The sequence below is a fragment of the Mauremys reevesii genome, linkage group 4, assembly GCF_016161935.1.
Source record: "Mauremys reevesii isolate NIE-2019 linkage group 4, ASM1616193v1, whole genome shotgun sequence".
Classification (NCBI taxonomy): Eukaryota; Metazoa; Chordata; order Testudines; family Geoemydidae; genus Mauremys; species Mauremys reevesii.
In genome coordinates, this window is record NC_052626.1 from 65,325,830 (window position 1) to 65,346,970 (window position 21,141).

General features: G+C 41.5%; 1 protein-coding gene across 7 annotated transcripts in view; it reads right to left on the reverse strand.

Annotated features, from left to right (window-relative positions):
* SIPA1L1 (signal induced proliferation associated 1 like 1) overlaps positions 1–21,141 on the reverse strand; it is a 382,714-nt gene that overhangs the window by 285,742 nt on the left and 75,831 nt on the right. Inside the window, exon 3 of one of the 7 annotated variants that reach the window (XM_039534589.1) lies at positions 1,711–1,793. The exons of the other annotated variants lie outside the window; for them this stretch is intronic. The gene's annotated coding sequence lies outside the window, so the exon portion shown is untranslated. The remainder of the gene's footprint in view (positions 1–1,710; positions 1,794–21,141) is intronic. 7 annotated transcript variants of the gene reach the window in all.

Sequence of the window (21,141 nt, forward strand, 5' to 3'; positions counted from 1 at the left end):
CTGTGGGATAGCTCCTGGAGCTACTAAGGTCGATTTCCGTCCACACATAGCCTAATTCGACAAAGCCATGTCGAATTTAGCGCTACTCCCCTCGTCGGGGAGGAGTACAGAATTCGAACTAAAGAGCCCTCTAGGTCGAACTAATTAGCTTCCTGGTGTGGACGGGTGCATGGTTAAGTCGAATTAACGCTGCTAAATTCGACATAAATTCCTAGTGTAGACCAGGCCTTAGGGTACAGAACTAAGATTTGGGTATAGTAGGTTGGGCCTGATTTCCATAGGTCAGGATCCTATAAAATACCTTGTAAGAGAGCGCTCGAGAGGCTTTTTAGCTCTTAGGGTCTGCTATGTTCTATATAGTATAAAGGCTTGCTGTAATTGTTTACCAGTTGAGAGACCTGTCCAGGACTGGGGCGACCCTGTGTCCTATGGCACTCTCTCCCTCCATTGTAATTACTGGAGAAATAATAAAGTATTTGATTTTGCTGCACCCAAACAAAAAGCGAGAACTGAGTTTTTCTCCGACAATAGATTATCTTTTCATTTATCTATCTTATTCTATCTTCTATCACGCTATCAGCTCAGTTTGCGTAGTACAGCATAACTACTCAATATTCCTTTCCATTGGGGAAGCCAGAATCATCATGTAATCGGGCATGCCAGGAGTGAGGCTGGTCCTTCACCTCGTATTACTGGGTCCTCAAGGAAGGGTGTGAGTATGTTAGGTTAAGGTACTTATAATAGAAATGTTACCACTAGGAGTTTTGAAATTCTTTTACTGTTTTGCAGCTATAAGTTTCATTGCATTCCTTATTTTTATGTTAATGGCAATAAAGATTGTATCAATTTGGTATTGTCCTCACCCAGCACCCCAAGAATCCTCTGCCAATATAGAACTCTTTCGTCTGAATTGGTTAAGAACCTGTAAATCTTCTGGTCAGATGCAATGAGTGGCGAGCCATAAAACCTAACCCATCAAATTCAGGTCAACAATATTGTTCTCCTTCACCTTCTGATTCCCCTTACTTTAGAGCTCCTTTCCCTTTGCCTATCACTAGTACTCCTCTCCAAAGTATTCAAATTCTGCCATCTCCTTCACCAAATCGGTGTAAACGTTCCTGTAGGAGTGCCATACCTGCAAGTGTGCTCCTTGCCCCAAGGAAATCAAACTCCTCCTTCCTAGACCAGGCAGCAGCACAAGACCAGGAGCAAGGGATATGCTTTCAGTGAACAATTAGCAGATAACAGATGAAGACTACACTGAGCATTTAGAAAAGTTTTGTAGAAGCAGCAAAGAATCCTGTGGCACCTTATAGACTAACAGACGTTTTGCAGCATGAGCTTTCGTGGGTGAATACCCACTTCTTCGGATGCAAGCAGAAAAGTTTTGAGACTGACTTCTGATCACGTAGACAGAAAGGCTATGCTAGAAAAAAAGGCAAATGTTGCCAATACAACTTTCTTGTGCAGACTTGGCCTAAAACGTCTCATGATAAAAATGAAAAGCATTCAAGCAAAACTGGGTTTACCTTACCCTTTCAGCTACTCTTGCGTGAACATTAATGTAAATTAAGCACTGCGAGGCAAAATCCAACATGCTATTAGTTTGTTTATGATACAGGTATTGCTTAATAAAAACAGAATTGTTCTGCATACCTCTAGCAGAAACTCTCAATGATATCAATAATTTAAGAAAAAGATTATATGTACCTCTTATAACAACATTAATCCAGGTTGTACAGTCTCAGAAACCTCAATTGGTAAATGTCAGCAACTGGGTCAAATGTCAATTCCTAAAAGCAAAGATTTCAAAAAAAGAAGCATGTAGCACAAATAGCATTAAGTGCCAAATATATCCCTGGGGTTACTATTGACTTCAGCAGAGTTATTACAAGTACTTATTTGGCCCTCAGTGTTCAAATTTCTCCTCTTAAACAGATTATCTCCTGATTTTACTCAGGGATGGTTGCAAAGCAGCTTGTATGGTGGAACAGCTGGCAATGTGGTCCAAGCCAAACTAAGGAAGTAGTAATCTAAATCTTAAATTAAAATCATTTAGCTCTTCTGATTTGTCTGTATATACTTGTTATCTAATTAGAATTTCTGGTCCTTATACTGGAATTTACCACATTATGATCCTTCTGTATACCCTGTAACAATTACTGTACAAATTATAGCAACTAACATAATTATATATCTATATATATATATATATATATATATATATATATATATATATATATATATATATATATATATATATATATATATATATATATAATCTCCAATCAATCTTACATCTTTGGGGAGGTCAGAGAGCTTTGAGTGGGATGAAACAGCTGTGCCCACTTTAGGATGTATGCAGTGTTGTAGCCATGTCAGTCCCAGGATATTAGAGAGACAAGTTGGGTGAGGTAATATCTTTTATTGGACCAACTTCTGTTGGTGAGAGTAGACGCTTTCAAGCTACACAGAGCTTTTCCTCAGGTCTGGGAAAGGTACTTAGTCACTGCTAAATACAAAATCAAACAGAATAATATTACCACCTCACCCATCTTGTCTCTCTCCTTTAGGATATAATTCAGGAATTTAGGACTATGGGATATAATTTGTGAAGTCGAAGCAAATTCCAAGGAAAGACTATGAAGGCATCAGGGAAAGCACATCCAGTCTCCAGCAACTTGGAAAAGAGGAAGCCACTAGCCCACCTTCTCCTCATCGTCACCTTCATCTTCAATTAGAAATTTCAAGGGTCAGCCGAATAAAATCTCCACAGGAATCAGTAAGTGCATTGGGTAATACCACTCTTCACGGAATAATATCTACTTGAGGGAATCTCTGGATGGAGCAGTCTCTAGACAGATCCCTCAAAAGTATCACACAGGGGTTAAGGTCCTGCAATGAAAGCCTGAGAAGTGCATCTGAAATAAGACCACTTATTTTACTTTCCTCTATGGAGCTTGAGGAGCTCCAGATTTTCTGATCCCTTCAAAGATTCTACTCAGCTGAGGATGAAAATCAAATAAAGCTTTAAAAAGGCTCACGTACAGGCACCTGCTGCTGTAAAGGGCAGGAAGAAACTTGTAAGCTTGCAGGAGGAACTAATAGAGGTGCCAAAACTCTATTTGTGAGACGAATCCACCTGACTGATACTGAAGTGGACTTTACAGTTCACTAGACGAAACCAAGCTAAAGGAACGGTGTATATTTAATCTAAGAATTTTGGATGTTCTTCCACCAAATACAAATGCCAATCTGATAGTACTATGGGTTGACTAGTAATTATTAAAATCGTTATCTTGCCCCAGCTCCTTACATTGAAACAGTCAATTTTTTAAAAGTTGTCCAAGACCCTATAGAGAGGCTAACAAAAATTGCTGAATATTTTACTTGGCTTTCTTTATCATCCTGTGTGAAAGCATTAGCAAAATGTCACTTCTAATTACTTCAGTTCATGCTTCTGAAGGTAAAAAATTGAATGGTCTTTTGTGAATTTATCATTTCTTGCTTCTATTATAGATTATATTCTATAATAATATATTCTATATATTTTATATAAACTTTAAATAAAAATGTACACCACTGTATACAGTTCAAAAGCAAGTAAGAACTCCACCTATTAAATGAAACAGTTGTGACCCTGTGGATACACTCCACAATTAGACATTTTTCTGAGGCTTAAAATATTACCTGGATTTTTAAAACCTAGCATGTTTTCTTCTAAATCTATAATCCTATCATCTAAAACTACCTTAAAACTGGGGCTATATTATATAGGAGGAAGAAAATAAGTTTTAAAATTATATATTCCTAGTCAGATCAGGGCAGTGGTTCCCAAACTTTAACAACCTGTGAACTCCTTTCACTAAAATGTCAAGTCTCATGAACCCCTCCAAAAAATGAATATTTCCAGGGATTTTCTCCTTTACCTGAGTATTAATTATAAAAGCAGTGATCTTGGGAATATAAAATTTGTTTTTATGACACACTCTTTATTATTAATTATTATTTATCATTACAATATTTTTATTACATTATGGAAACAGCAACACTCTTCCAAGATCTCACTTTCGTAGCTTGTATCACTTTGAATAAGCCTGTTATAAGACAAGGCTCCTATGTTTCATCAAGGAGTATCAGATGTGAAACAGCATGAAGGTATTTAAGAAGCCAACTCAAAGAGTTCCTCCTACACAAGCATTCAGGTCTTGAGCAGTCCAGGCAAACAACGCACGTGACAACAAAGTTTAAACTTGTTCTTCATAATAATTTTAAAAACAATACTAGCTGCCTATTTAATTTTAAAAACAGCAAAAAATATCCACCTCCCTTTCCATTTCTTATAAGGAGTCTTGAAGGTTGAATCTCCTCAGTGAGACAGATATGATTGCTTTGATCTGCTTAGATCTTGGAAGTCCAGGGGCTCCGGGCTGCTGGCCCTGTGCTGCCCGGGGTCCCTAGGGGATTGTTTTCCCAAGACCCCCCTGTAACATTTTGCAAACCCCCAGGGGTTCACGAACCCCAGTTTGGAACCACTGGATCAGGGTGATCTATACAGCCCATTTAACAAATATGGGGTTGTCCCCCACATATCCAAAGAAAGAATAATGCTCAGGCAAACATGGAGTAAGTTTCCACACATTATCTATCAATGTGCCTCAACAATAAACAGCAGGAGCCATTTGTAACAGAAAGAAGATGTTGTAGTCTAAGGACAAGTGACTAAACTAAGGATGCTAATTTATGACAAATTTACTGGTGGTTCTGTGATGTAGACATCTGTATTAACTGGAACCTGAAATGACACCATCAATTTTTTTCAAATAGGCTGAGGGTTCTCCAGCCTCTTAGCCTACAGAAATTTCACTGAGAGAAATCCTCTTCATGGGTCACCCCCCTCACAACTCTCAATGCCTGGTCTCAATCAATGCCATTCCTCAAATCACACAAAGGCACTAACTGAACTTTTAGTTACTACCAACCTGGACATAATATGTATGGGAAATAGACAAGAAGCTTTTTGTCACATCAATAGGGCCCACAGGCCTCCACTGTCATTCTGCCCCATCACTTAAAAAACCCAACAACCTTTGTTAGATTTACTTTTCAAAAGACAGACTTGACTTTCAATATTTTGAGGCATTTCATTAAGTGGAACTTTTACAATTCCCAATTCAGTGGAAAGCTCATATGTACACTGGCTACCATGTTTTTACTCACATCACCTGTTAACTGTTTACAAATATAAATTTGTTAAACAGAAGATTGGGATGTTAGTGCAGTGGGATGTCCAGAATGCAGACTAAATACATTCAAATATGCCACCCAAGATCACATGAGTTTACAGATTGGGTATTTTCCCCACTTTTGTTGCTTTTAACATTCAAGCGTACCACTGATCTTTTTATAGCTACAAATATTATTGTGGTAAATAAATCTTCATACATAACCAGTCAAATCATAAATTGATTAAGCACGCTCAATGGAGGAAAAGATATGCTATACAATTATTATGGCCAGCAGTTAATGTCAGCATCAGAAAAACAGTTGTAGATGTTCGCATCAAAAGGACAGGATACAAAGGTTTTCAATGTCAGCTTAAAACTATACAAAAGGCAGGCACATGAATGCTGAGCATTCCAAAAAAGCAAAAAACACAGTAAGAGAAAGAATGGCTTCAAACTGGCATAATCAACATTGAACCTGGGACCTGAATTTGACATGACCTCAAACCTTTTCCTTCCCATGACGACCAGAGTCCAGAAACAGGAAGTGCAAGAGGCATTTATCAATTTCTCAGACCTTATAGTCTAAACAAGACAAATGTAAACTATAGCATTCTCAATCAGATACAGTCCCATGAAGAACTGTATACTTACCATCATGGAAGAGTATTTTTGGCTGTACAGTACAAGCATAAAACAAAAATGTGGGTATTTGGAGAATTAATGGAATACTCCTAGAAACTGTCTGTTCACAATTAAATGTGCTGAAGTGATTGTGTCCAAATGTCATCCATTCAATTTATGCTTAATCATTAATTCACTGCCAAAATTGTAACTGTAGCCAGGTGTGGAAGGAAGACTATATTTTTACTACTAGAAACTACTGGTCAAAGACCTTTTCTAAGCTAATTTCTGAAATCCATAAAAACTAAATTCATTAAATCTGGTGTGTATTTTACAACTACATTACTTCAAAGTTATAGGGTTGGCAGTTTATAAATAAAGGGAGTGTATGTATGTGTGTATACACACACACACACACACACACACACTCACTGAGTGCACACATGACTGTCATAAAATTGGGATTTTTTTGTTGTTGCCATTTTTATTTAAGTTACATAATTTAAGGTATGAAACACTTGTTTTTCTGTTAAAAAATATATGAAGCTGGATATTTGCTTTAAAACAAACTCCTCTCTCAATAAGATACAGTCCTTTACTCCACCTTCTCGCTAGGTTGTGTGTGCCAGACAATATTTGGAGTTCAACTGCCAAGAGGATGTTTATAAGCTTAAAGGATGTTTATTGACTGATTTTGATTAGTTAGAAGCCAAGATGCTGATGCCTTGTTAAAAACATTTTACAAAATGCCTTCTAGCAAGCAATACAATTACAATTCACAATACATTTAAATAGTTATTTGACTCACTCAGGTCCTTATCCTGCAACCAATCTGCAGAAGTGGCCCCTTTCATCCATGTGGAACCCCTCAAAAGTCAACAAGGCCCTGTGCAGACCCAGCTGCAGGAGCAATGCCACATGTAGATTCAGTTGTCGATTTCTTTTATATTTAAGCATTACTTTATTAAGGAATAATGCTCAACAAAACTGATACCTTGAAGTATTTGGTTATCAATAACTTAAGCAAACTAACAAAAACCTGAACAGGGACCTCAGCAATGCAAAGGCAGACTAGCTTCCCAAGTGTAAGGAGTGTGAGAGTCAGATGTGCCTATCTGTCGATTTGTTAAGACTTTGCACTAATATGATTTGTATTTATATGGCTCGCCTTAGTATATGAGCACCTCATAATCTTGAATGTGTTTATCGTTCCATTGCCCTGTGCAGTAGGGAAGTGCTATTATCCCATTCTACACATGGGGAAATGGGCACAGAGAAACTAAGCGATTTGCCCATAGTTACACAGGAAGCCTGCGGCAGAGCTGAGATGTAAAGCTAAGGGCTTGGCTACACTTGAGAGTTACAGCGCTGGTGGTGGCTTTACAGTGCTGTAACTTACTCCCCGTCCACACTGGCAAGGTACATACAGCGCTGTATCTCCCTGGCTACAGCGCTGGTTGTACTCCACCTCCACGAGAGGAATAAAGAGTATAGCGCTCGTGCTGCAGTGCTGGGGTGCCAGTGTAAACAGTGATTAATTTTACTATGCTGTAACTGACCTCCGGAACCTTCCCATAATGCTTTTTAAGTAAAGATAACACTCTGTTTTGTTGTGATGCCTCTCTTTGTTTTGTTGTGAACTCGGGGCTCCTGGAGCTGCTTATCTAAAAAACAAACACAGCTACTGTTTGCTCGAGCAGAGGCAGGCAGGGGGATCCCTTTGGAATGTTTGCTTGAGGAGAGAAGCAGCACGGTGTGGGCGGGGGGGGGTCGTTTTGGAGCAGCTGCTTATCTGGTCTGGGAGGAAAAAAAACAAAGAGGGCTATTTGCATTTAGTGAATGAGAGAGGGGTGGGGTAAGGGGTTGGAACTTGCAAGGCAGAGAGCTGACAGTGTCAGCTCCAAAAATCCACTCTCTCTGTCTCCCCCACGCTCCCTGTCACACTCCACCCCACCCACTCTTTTGAAAAGCACGTTGCAACCACTTGAACGCTGGGATAGCTGCCCATAATGCACCACTCCCAACACCGCTGCAAATGCTGCAAATGTGGCCACACTGCAGCCTTGGTAGCTGTCAGTGTGGCCACACTGCAGCGCTTTCCCTACACAGCTGTACAAAGACAGCTTTAACTCCCAGCGCTGTATAGCTGCAAGTGTAGCCAAACCCTGAGTCTGAGGCCAAGGCTAGTGCCCTAACCACTGAGCCATTTTCCACTAAAGTACAAGTTTGATGAAAATGAACTATGTATTGCTTTTCAGTACCTGCTGGAAATGGAAGTGAAAACCCTATAGAGTGTGTTATCAGCAGTGCTGTAGGCAATATGAAAATGGCAAGAAATGCAGGGGATTCAACTTTAACTGCCACTAAACATTTGTATATGTTTACCATACGTAGACAGTTTATCATCATACGATGCACAATTTTTTTTCCTGTATCTAAGATCAGATCCTTATCAACTGCTCAATACTTATATCAGAACTGGAATGTAGTCAAACAACACATACTGTATGGGTCTAGTAATCCAGATAGTTATTGTCAGTGAAATTATCTCAGTTTCTTAAAGACATAATATATTTTCTTAACACGTTCAATTAATACTTTAAATCCTTACCATACATTGACTTTGGTTAAATACGGATTTCATCATCAAATTAATTAGAATATTTAGAAAGAAGTAAGTTTTTAAATAACCTCATGTATAAAAAGCATGAAAAATAACTATATAATATATAAACTAGTGGTATTTGCAGCAGTTTTCTAAATTACTAAAGTTATTTTTGGTTTGATTTTTTTAAGCTTTGACAGATATCTGCACTTTTAAAAGAATTCTAGGAAGCTTAGTTTGGGGAAATAAAAAATTATTCATAAGATTACAAATGTAAAAGAGTGAGTCATAAGTACACAGTGTACTAACCGTGAAGACTTAAAATACTTTGGTCTTGACCCATATAAAATTCATGTTTTCAGAACAAGGAAAATAAAAATAAAAAAAAATGCTACTGAAGATTTTCAATCCTCTGTGACCCAAAAGGGGCAAGAATGTGCATTTTTCACTGGGTAAGGTTCTTACAGGTTGTAAAGTCCGTAATTTCCCAGCAGATAAGAGCAATTCATGTCACACGAATACTGTATGTTGCAGGGTTTATAAATTACTAGTGGGTTGGGGGAAATTTGGTGGTTGTGTGGGAGGAGGCAGAATGTCAGTTGATCGTTATTTGCTCCAGAACATTTAATGATATCATTGTAGGTTTCATCAAAGATGGATGAGATAGGGCAGCCCAACTTGCAGTGGCACAGGAAATCTAAATGCAGATATCAAAACTCTGGACCAATATCCTAGGCAGGCAAGCCACTTCGTCAATCCTCTTTAATACATGGAAAGACATTAGCAGCTCCAGAGGCAGGAGATGGAGAATCATAGCTGTTTTTTAAAAATTACTTGACCCTTTTCTTTCCAAAACTTCAAAAATATAAACCAATGTTTCAACCCTAGGTATATAAACAAACAAACAGAAATCTGCTACAGTCACAAAGCCAGCTGCTGCTAAGGACATTCTCTATGAAGGCTCCAGGACACTGGAACTTCCTTCCTCTTGGTTCAAAATAGTCCAAATTTGATGACCTTCCAGGCATGCTGCAAGACACTTATTTGATCACAATTTTGGAGAGGGCTGAAGACATTCTCCCCAGAACTATGAGAGGGGGGAAAAAAGCAGCCTTATATGTGGCAAGCTAGCTGAGTTTCTCCTTTTGAATTTGTAGTTAAGGTTTTCTTTTGTTGTAACATAAATTACATGTCAGTGTGTCTAGAAGTCGTCTTATTCAAATCAAAATTTTAAAAAAAGCAAACCAGAAGCTGTAGCAGAGGGCAAGAGAGACTCAAGATCCATACACACACAATTTCTAATAAGATGAGACAGTTAAGATTAGGGTATATTTTAAAGAATCTTCTCACTGAGCCTCCCCAAGCATTATAGCAGCAATGTGATCATGGAGGACAGGAATTGGTATGTTTTATGGGGGGAAGAGGAAAGAGGAGAGCTAAAAAGTGTTTTGGTCAGCTGCATCCAGAGGGATCCAATGTTCAGATAAGAGAACAAGCTGCCATGATACAGGGCCTTTGAGGTGGTGATAGCACAGGGGGCAAAAAAGGATGCCAAAGGACACTTTGGTCAGACTGCAGGAAGGGGAACCAAGATTCTTTTAACAAAAAAGACACGCTCCTAATGAGAAAGGAAGGGCAGGAGAGAGAAATTTAAAAACAAAGAAAAAAAAGAAAGGAAAGAAGCAATGTTTGGCAAATATAAGAAAAATAATGTGGTAGAAAAACAATGTTATTTTCAAGCTCCTAAGAAAATAGGATAGAAATAAGTTAACTAGTATTTGAAAACATCCCATTAATAAGCAGGTAAAATATTTGTAAACATTTGCTAATATAGGGCCCAATCCTGTGAGATGCCGAGTACCGGGATACTGGCCCCCATCTCTCTCTCTCTCTCTCTCTCTCTCTCTCTCTCACAGGATTGGGCCCATCCTGTATATCAATATTGAATATGACAAGCTTGGTTAAGCACTGTCTAGAAGGTTGAAGAGGACACATCAGAAGAGTGTAAACACGAAGCAAGCAGAGAAAGGATTTAAGAGTAGTAGAAAAAAGTAAAATTAGAAGTAATGGAATGAAATTAAGAAGAGGAAAATTTTGGCCAAATATCAGGAAATAAAACTTTAAATCAGATCTATTAGATCAAAGGATAGTCTCCTATGAGGCGTGGTGGAAGCCCAATCATTTTGAAAATGTAAAATCAGACTGGCCAAAACATTAGCAAATTTACAACAGGGTCTAATCTTGTATTGGTAAAAAGATAGATTAAGTAACCTACATAGACCATTTTCAGCTGTGCCTTTTCTAAATATTGTTCTTGTAATTCTCACCGACATTAAAATTAAAGTGTGCCTTGAGAAAATGAATACACACCCAGCAAAATATTATTTTCTCTATCTTTTGATGCACTGCATATAGCGACTACAATGTTTGAAGGGCTCTATAACATGCTCATATGCTTTAAATAATAGTTGCTGGTTTGCTATGACTGGCTATGCACGAACCAGAACTGGAAACGCCACACTTCAGATTTTGGTTTGTTCTCATTAGATACAGCACATCCCCAGTACACTCCTTTGTCATTTACCACCAGAAGAAATCACTGCTAAAATGAGTACTGAACATAAAAAAAAAAAAAAAAAAAGACTAACATTAGGGGGGAAAAAAAGTGAAGATGGAAAAATACCAAGAAAATTGGTTTTGCAGCTAATGCACAAAACGTTCCCATGAAAATCAGCACAGTATTTTCTTCAGCTAAGCCCATACAGTTGTTCTACTTTAACAGATTTCCTACAGCAGAGAGAAAAATGTGCAGCTCCACCCACTACACCTACAGAATCAACCATCTGAAATAATTTTAAAAGGAGTGAGAAGCTTATCTATGGTTCACAAATCCATGACAAATGACTGACTTTTTGGGAAAGGAGAGGGGAAGAGGCAAGGAGGTTTCTAGGCTTAGATATTCTTGAGATTTTTCTTTTGGGAAGACAAGAGAGGGATACCCTGAAGTACTTGAGTTTCCGTGTCATCCAATAACGTTTGCTCCTCTTACAGTTCAAATGCATACATTTTTGCAGACATTATAGTCACAGTAGGAAACTGAGCTGAAGGTGAACAAGAAGAGCTGAACCTCACATGTTGATTTTTCAGAGTAGCAGATACGTTAGTCTGTATCCACAAAAAGACCAGGAGTACTTGTGGCACCTTAGAGACTAACAAATTTATTTGAGCATAAGCTTTCGTGGGCTACAGCTAGGGTGACCGGGGGGAGGGGGGGGCAGAGGGGGAAAAAATGGCGGCAGAGCAAAAAAACCAAAAACAAAACAAAAAAACACACACACACACAAAAAAACCCACCCCCGATTCCCCCTCCCTCTGCAAGCGCTGGAGGGAGGCCTGGGAGACTCAGGGGAACGCGGGGCCGGGGTGAGTGAGAGTCTGGCCTGGCCCCGAGCAGGCAGGACTCGGGTGCGGTACCTAGAGGGAGAGTAGGGGGCGGCATGCGGGGCCAGGCGGTGGCTGTTCTCCTCACCTGGGCAGCAGGACTCGGGAGCGGCCGCTGGCCAAGCTCGGCGGCTGCGGCTCTGGCGCCCACGAACCCCCCGAGCCCAGGCCTGCTGTGGGGACCCAGCGCGCATGCTGCGCCCAGCCCCTGGCCAGTTGCGTCTGGCCTGGCTGCCTAGCTGGTGCAATCCCGCAGGTGGCCCCGGAGTGGGGGCAGCAGGCCCCAGCCCCCCCATCCCGCTCGGGTCCCGCAGCGGAACGAACGGGACTGGGCTGCCGATACCTCCGCCACAGGATTGCACCAGCTGGGAAGCCAGCCCAGATGCGACTGGCCAAGGGCTGGGCGCAGCGTGCGCGCTGCTGCTGGGTCCCCACAGCAGGCCCAGGCTCAGCGGGTTCGGGCCCGGGCGCCACGTGCTTGGCCACTTCCTCCCTCCGCAGCAGTGGCAGCTGCAGCTGCTCCCAAGTCCCGCTCCCTAGGTGGGGAGAACAGCCGCCGCCTGGCCCCACAGGCCACCCCCTACTCTCCCTCCAGGTACCGCGACCAAGTCCTGCCTGCTCGGGGCCAGGCCGGACTCAGACTCACACTCACCCCGGCCCCGCGCTCCCCTGCGTCTCCAGGGCATGGCGTGCTTGGCAAGAGGCGGGGATTTGGGGAGGGAGCCAATGGGGGAAGGAGGGTGTGGAGTCGGGGCGGGGGAGGGCGCGAGCCCTTCTGGGCTCCCGAGCCTTTGCTTGTTTGTCCAGTGTCCTGACCTAACATTGGTCAGGACGCGGGGCAAACAAGCAAATATCGGGACAGTAAGTCTGGTCACCCTAGCTACAGCCCACTTCTTCGGATGCATAGAATGGAACACACAGAAAGAAGATATTAATACATACAGAGAACATGAAAAGGTGGAAGTAGCCATGCCAACTGTAAGAGGCCAATCAACTGAGATGAGCTATTATCAGCAGGAGAAAAAAAAACTTTGAAGTGATAATCGAGATGACCCATAGAAGGTCCATGTTAAGTTCTCCTCACACCTGAGGGGAGGTCTACATTTAAAACACTGCATCGGTGCAGCTACGCCCTCTGTAGCACTTCCAAGACTAATTGAAATCAACATTAGCAGTCTAGAGTGCTCCTCAACCAGTTCTTCATGAGAGTGGCAGAGTAGTTCAAATGTTTCTAGAAGACATTCATTTACCTGTATCATGACCACTCAAAGAATGATAGAGAGAGCAAACCACTCACTCACTCCTGGTTTTTATATAAAATTATTTGTGCTCCCCCCACCCTTATATTCTTAAACAATACACACGTCTGATTAACAGGAAATCAAAGTTGTTGGCTTAGGCTACGATCCTCCAAAGTCTTAGGTACATATGTAACTTGTGTCAGTAGACTATTGATGCAAGTATAATTACACAGGTGCCTAAGCATTTACAGCACTGGGGCCTCAGACATCTGTATTTAAGTCAACATTCTCCATCAAGACATAATTAGCCCTGGAGCATAGATATCAGTTTGCAAGCTCTTGCGTTTACCACAATAGCTGTGCTGTACGGGAAGATTCATTATTAGTTCAGTAATCACAAGTTACTAAACTATCCCTATAAACATCAAAATTGACCCGCAAAGTTTTTTCAAGTTGGTACTCTTACTTAGCTTATGAAGTTCAGTCTGAGGCTCCACCTCTATTTTATTTGTCAAAATCCATGTTTTCACAATTTTTTTAAAATAAAAGGCACAGTTCTTACCAGCTCCCCATTTTCCTTTGTGGAAAAAAAAGAGACAGAGGGACCCAAGCTCTGCTGTATGCTGACATCACTGTTACTTGCATGCTAAAAAATACAAATACTATTTCCTCACTCTCGCATACACAGTTTACTTGTACATTACTATATTGATTTGGTTAAAGCTACTACATTGTTGTGAGAAAGCTGTTGCATTACTACCTCCCAGCCCAGAGTGTGAATATATATGTGAGGAGTGGGGCAGGGAGGCTCACAGACTAGGAACAATCAGATTGCAGTCAGTAATTAACATGCCCATGGGATATGTGATGCCACTATTTTAAAAGAATATAAAGTTATACAACCCTCTGTTCTCAGCAGCTGGTGTATCTAAAAAGCAAACTTTAAGGAATAAGAAAAACATTTGGGTTAATTTATTAGAAAGCCTTCAGTGGTAGAAAACTTCAAAAAAGTTTTGCAGATCACTATTAGCTTTCACCAGTTTTTCAGAGTATGTATTTTTAATTAAAAAATGAATAATATGAATAAAACTATGTTCTCTATCCTATAATAATAAAAAGACATTGGGTCATTTTGCTTATCAGCTATTTTTCAAGCACAACAAGAACCAAACGATAACACACAAAGCAGGAAATGTTACCAATTACGCTCTACCTTGGATTTCTAACAGCATATCACCTATTTATGTTTAACATGAGGTTGAACAGGTTTTATATCCTCCCTGAGCTATTCTTAAAGATCATATTAATTAGCCCTTGATATCTTACAGCTTCACCATTATATTGTACAAATTAATAGTCCAGTCCTCCAAACACAATTTATGCTCCTGTGCGCAGTCCCACTGAAGTCAATGGGATTGCTAAGAAGCTTAAGAAGTTAAGCACTTGTGTAAGTATTTGCAAGATCGGGGCCTAATTTAACCTTTAGGCAGCACTGCATATATAGATGGACAAAATGAGATACAAAGAAGTGAAATGACTTTCTCAAGGTTTTACAATAAGTCAGTAGCAGTGCCAGGAATAGGATTCAGATGGTCCTGTTTCCAAGTCTTGAGCTCATTTCTCTAGATTGTGTTGCTCCTCAAATTAAAAAAAAAAAAAAAACCCTACAAATAATATTACACGTCCTGTATCAGCCTTGCAAACTTCTATTCATTCATGCGGAGCAATAATCTTGTTGATAAGTAAAATAAAATAAAATTTTATTACATTGGGATTTCAGCACCAAAATGTGCTAATCACAAGAAAGAAACTCCCCAAAGAGCTTACAATTGTCACAGTGAAGTGTAGGCAAGTAGCAAGGTGACAGGTTTGTAGAAATTTTGGTGGTGCCTAAAACCCGCCCCCCCACCCCCAAACCTGCCTAAGGCTCTGGGAGGGAGTTTGGGTGTGTGGAGGAGGTCTGGGGTGCAGGTCCTGGGGCAGGGGATTGGGGTGCAGTAGGGATGCAGGGTGCAGGCTCTGGGAGGGAGTTTGGCTGCAGAAGGGGTGAGAGGCTGGGCTCTGGGAGGGAGAATGGGTCGGGGAGGAGTCTGGGGTGCAGGCTCTGGGACAGAATTTGGGTGCAGGATCCGGGAGGGAATGCGGAGGGCTGAGGTGTAAGATCTGGGAGGGAATTTGGGGGCAGGAGAGGGTGTGTGGAAAGGGGGTGGGGGTGCAGGCTCTGGGACAGAGTTTGGGTACAGGCTCCAGGCTGGGGGTGGGGGTGTAGGAGGAGGTGAGGGATGCAAGCTCTGGGAGGAAGTTTGTGGGTGGGAGGGGATGCGGTGGGAGGGAGTGCAGGGGTGAGGGCTGTGGGGTGTGGGAGGGAGCTCAGGGCTAGGGCAGAGGGTTAGGGTGCAGGGGGATGAGGGCTCTGGCTGGGGCTGCAGAGTTTGGGGTGTGGGAAGGACTCAGGGCTAGGGCAGAGGGTAGAGGTACGGGATGGGTGAGGGCTCTGGTGGGGGGTGAGTTTGGGGTGCAGGCAGGCTGCCCCAAGGCTGGGGCCAAACAGGAGGACTACCCACAACGGCAGCAGTAAGCTCTGGGGGAGGGCCCCCCCGGCAGCACATTCACCCCACACCACTGTCACTGCACATGCTCCTAGGGCCCCTCTCAGGTCCAGGAACCCCCCTCCCTCTCAGCCACGCGAAACAGCTGTTTCGTGGCACAAGTGCTGGGAGCTAGGGGGAAAAAGCAGGCACACTCAGGGGAGGAGGTGGAGCAGAGGCGAGCTGGGCAGGGCACCCACAGAGTCTGCACCTATCACTGGGGGAGCGGGGGATGCCATCACATGTGCGCCTCCTCCCCTGCTGCTGTCCCTCACTGTAGCCTCACTGGGGGGGGGGGGGAGAAGATGGGGCTGCCCCTTTCTGACCATGGGGAAGAAGCAGTGATTGCGGGTGGGGGGGCCCTGTGCAGGTGGAGGGTCCCGCCGGAAAAGGGAAGGGTCCGAGGTGAAAGGGCAGGGGTAAGGGCAACCTACCCTGCCACTTGTGGATGGGGGCACTATGGCAGCAGTTGATGCTGGGAGCCAACAGAGCTGAGTCAGTGTGGATCTGCAGGGGAGAGGCAGGGACACTCTGGGACCTGGGGAGGTGTGCAGGGGCACCAAGTACAGGCCAGAGGACATTCAGGGGAGGTGCGTGGGGGTGGCAGGCAGGGGTGGGGAGAGACTCAGCCCCAAACATTTGCGGAGCCGGGCCCCAGGCCCTGAATATTGCTGGAGCCCGGGCACCACAGGCCATACAACGAGTCGCCCCTGACAAGTAGGTTTTTGTGCCTAAACTAGAAAATTCACATACCAATTTTTTGAAGTCTGCCCTAAATGTTGCGTGGAGCAGCCCCAGTACATTCAAAGCAGCCCCAATACACTTAAAGAGCTGTTCTATGGCCCACATGTGCTTCTATCCCCATTAGGATACGCCAAAATAACTCAATTTTTCCATCTTTAATTATACTCAAAGCTTCCAAAAGTTCTTACTAAACGTGATTCCTACTTTTTCATTTTTATTAATTTCTCACTGTAAAATCATTACAGGTTACTCTGTAGTGCCCCAAAAATGTGATACATTCCCATTCATTTTACTTGAGGGCATAATGAAATCTTCAAAACTATGTCCCCCATTCAGCTTAACCTTATATTCACCATCAAGATCAGAATCATGAATGGTGACTGTTAAACTAAGTCTACAATCCATTGAAAAGTATCAGCAAGGACTATATTTTGAGCAACAGCTTCTTATATTGTGTATTCAAGACAGTTAACTGGATAGTCATCTATTTGAATTCTCTGCCCAAGTTTGTAAATATTTTTGTAGGCACAAAATTGGAAACCGATTTCAGGCCAGCTGAAAACTTTACTCTGACAGTCAGTGGGAGTGAAAGATCGTGTGACTGAAAATTGTATTACTGTTGTTTTAAACAAAACAAAACAAAAAAACCCTTCTAACTTGAAAAGTCTTCCTACCCTCCATCCTCATCTGGAGATGAGGGTCTTGGAGGGAGGGAGAAACAAGGAGGAGGGTAGCTGTGGTTTGGGTTTAGTTTTAGAATGTTCAGAGATAACATGCATAAACTGAAAAAATAATTCTTGTACATCATTAAGAGAGTTTAAAATCAAATCCAGATGCTCTGCTTATGGGACTCTACTTGTATTAATAAAAGGAAAGATAAATAAAGACCCCACAATTTAGTTAAAATGTGATATATTTTCAAGACAAAACAAAGGTATTTTCTCTCAATTTCTTCTGTTCCAACATTCCTTTCATTCACACTAAGAGAACCCCTCCTGAGAAAGGAATGATATGGCAGGAACAGCCAGAGGTATAGCTGCAAATGGGGAGGAGGGAGATTTCATATCAGCATTTATTCAATTTCAGGAAAGAAAATAATGCATTCAGACTTGTTCTGATTTTTTATAAAACAAACACAAACAAACAAAGCATTCTCTCTCCAGTTTACCTGTATACCTGTTCCAAACTTATGAGCAACCAAAGTACTGAATTTTTACTTCAAGTCATACCGTCAAATACGGCCTAAATTTAACAATTTCTAAAATTAAACTTTTAGAATCAACACAAATGTGTTTCCATGAATTTTTTTTTAAAACAATATAAATGGAAACTTAATTCCCTACCACCCCAATCAACATCTGCCTTCCACATTTAACACAACATTCATGAGAAAATAACTATAAACCATGATGAAATACCTAATTAATGTTAAAGTCCAAAAGAAGAAAAATTAAGATAAGCAGTAATGTAAACAGCTAAAAGCAAAATTAAATTATAGTTTTCAGTGTTAATGAGTTAAGGACTTATCTGTAACATATGCAAGGATTTGTTCTTTAAGTGTTTTAACCAAGATTTTCAGAAGTGAGTAGCAATTTTGGTACCTCAATTTTTAGGTACTGACCACTGAGCGCCCAGTCTTTGAAAATCAGGTCCTTTCAACGTGTTTACAAGTTGAACATGTAATAAATGAGACACCCCCAAATCACTATAACTGTTGTATACCCAGGCCATGATTGTCAAATTACCAGGATCCCTTTAAAGTCATACTATGGAATCTATCACTTTTCAGGTAAATGAATGAGTCACCCAAATAATCATATTCCTTAGATTCTTGCACATTTCAATTCCCTTCTTGCAAGCAAGAAACAGACAGGCAGACAGAGAGGAGGGATAAATCAATATACAGTTGGGCAAACACAAAGAAATCCAATCCAAGTCATAGCTACTCAGTAAAGGAATTTAAATTATGGCTGCAATATTGATAAAAATGTTAAGGAAACACTTTTTCAGGATCAAGAGTTCATTTTTAAAAGAAATACATATTCAAGGTAAATAATTTAAGCACCATAACCTCCACAACGCCCATTTTAATAAATTGATCATATTTGTAAGCTCAATAGCCACATCTGAGGTTTCCAGTGACTATAATGTACAAGTGTGTGAAATAAGAATTAACCAGCAAGTTTTGTTTATGGTACCTCAGTATTAGATTAATCAAAAGCAACAGCAAACCACTTGACTGAATCCTAGTTACTCCAACTCTACATTCCTCACACCTATTCCAATAGTAAGGTGGAATTAAAATGTGAGTCCACTCTGTACAGTCCTTGTACAGTACACTGAAATGCTTCATTCCATTTCACAATACTCTTTTCTCTATAAACACAGAAATCCATATAATCTTCTAAAAAGCTCTGAAAAGAGACAGTATGGTAGATAGTATGTCCTATAACAGAATATATTCCAGCAAAGATTAAATTTCTGTTACTTAAAAAGTAAACAAACTGTCAACTTGAAAAAAAAAAATGGTTTCAACAAATAAGAAAAAAACTATTCAGATTTACACAGAAAATGCAGGCATATACAGAAAATCGATGGTGGAGTCAACTACAACAAAATATGCAATTCACGTAACAAACATTAGGAATGTGACAAAATGTTAAGAAAGGAAGTTCCACTAAAGCCAATTTCCAAAGCACACGTAAAAAGTGGTTTTAAAAATATCAAGGGAAGTTCTTCTGTTGTGCTTTAGTAATGTGTTTTAAAGTGACCTTGTTTCTGGTGAGAGGTTTATTATTGAGTTCCAGTCACACTCAAAAGGAACAAAGGAGCACAGTCACTGCCGAAAGGGGTTTAAAATGTAAATCAAATACAGGCAACGCAAGGCAGATACATACAGGACACCAGGTGAAGGTCTAATCTTTGAATGAGTATTATAGTTTAACTAATGCTTGATATTTGATTCATCACTGGCCAGTTACTGAAAAGCACTGTTTTGAAAGAGAATGGGAAGTTGGTTAGAGCATAAAGAGAAGCAGCACAGGGCAGCAGGCAAGAAGTTGCAAAGCTGGGAGCAGAGGAGCAAAAAAGGGGGCATTAACGAAGAAGATAGAAGTGGTTTAGGCATTGATCCAGATCCAACCCACCATGCCTGTCAATAGTGGAGTGGGGTGGCGTGGGGGTGGAGTGAGGGCAGCTGGCTTCAGCAGTGTTACTGAGCGTACTCAGTCTGTGTGAGCATGCTCAGTAAAATCCAAGCAGCAAAGGTGGGGGAAGTGGGCCAACCCTGCCCATCCACCCCGCAAAAACGTCCCCTCTGCATTGATCCTTCAGTGAAATCTCTAGATCCCAACACCCTGTATGGACTGCCACTGACTGCAATAGGAGTCTGTGCAGAGGTCAACCTGCACGGAGCTTTTTGCAGAATCATGAGCCTCAGACAACAAATGAAAAAACAAACAAACACAGGCACAGTTTCTTGGGGCTTTTAAGGTGAAGAGATTAATCTTGATACCAAAAAGGACAATAAGAGATAGTCAATGAACTAGTGCAGTGATACGAAGAGCGTGTTCTGAACATGTTGCCTCTAAGAGGTTGTCTATATTTAAAATGCTACAGCGGCAGAAAAATCCTCCCTTCAACCTAGTGCTGTGTACATAATGGGTTAAGTCAGTTAAACTATGTTGCTCATGGATGTGGACTGTCACATCCTTGAGAGACAGTTATAACGACTTCATTTCCTAGTGTAGACCAAGCCAAAGAACGTTGTAGCTGCCCATTTTGTATAGGTTGGAGGCCAAAAAGGAGAAGGGTTTGCAGCAATAAAGGCTATTGAAAAAGCATAATTCTGATGTACTTAGAGGAGAGGAACAGTCAGCATGGATTCACCAAGGGCAAGTCATGCCTGACTAACCTAATTGCCTTCTGTGATGAGATAACTGGAGCTATGGATGAGGGGAAAGCAGTGGACGTGTTTATTCCTTAACTTTAGCAAAGCTTTTGATACAGTCTCCCACAGTACTCTTGCCAGCAAGTTAAAAAAGTATGGGCTGGATGTATGGACCATAAGGTGGATAGAAAGCTGGCTAGATCATTGGGCTCAACAGGTAGTGATCAATGGTTCCATGTCTAGTTGGCAGCCGGTATCAAGCTGAGTGCCCCAAGGGTCAGTCCTGGGACCAGTTTTGTTCAATATCTTCATTAATGATCTGCAGAATGGGATGGATTCTACCCTCAGCAAGTTTGCAGATGACATTAAACCGGGAGGAGTGGTAGATACCCTGGAGGGTAGGGATAGGATACAGAGGGACCTAGACAAATTAGAGGATTGGACTAAAAGAAATCTGATGAGGTTCAACAAGGACAAGTGCAGAGTCTTGCACTTAGGACGGAAGAATCCCATGCACCGCTACAGACTAGGAACGAGTGGCTAGACAGCAGTTCTGCAGAAAAGGACCTAGTGGTTACAGTGGACAAAAAGCTGGATAAGAGTCAGTGTGCCCTTGTTGCCAAGAAGGCTAACGGCATTTTGGGCTGTATAAGTAGGGGCATTGCCAGCAGATCGAGGGACATGATCTTTCCCCTCCATTCAGAATTGGTGAGGCCTCATCTGGAGTACTGTGTCCAGTTTTGGGCCCCACACTACAAGAAGGATGTGGAAAAATTGGAAAGAG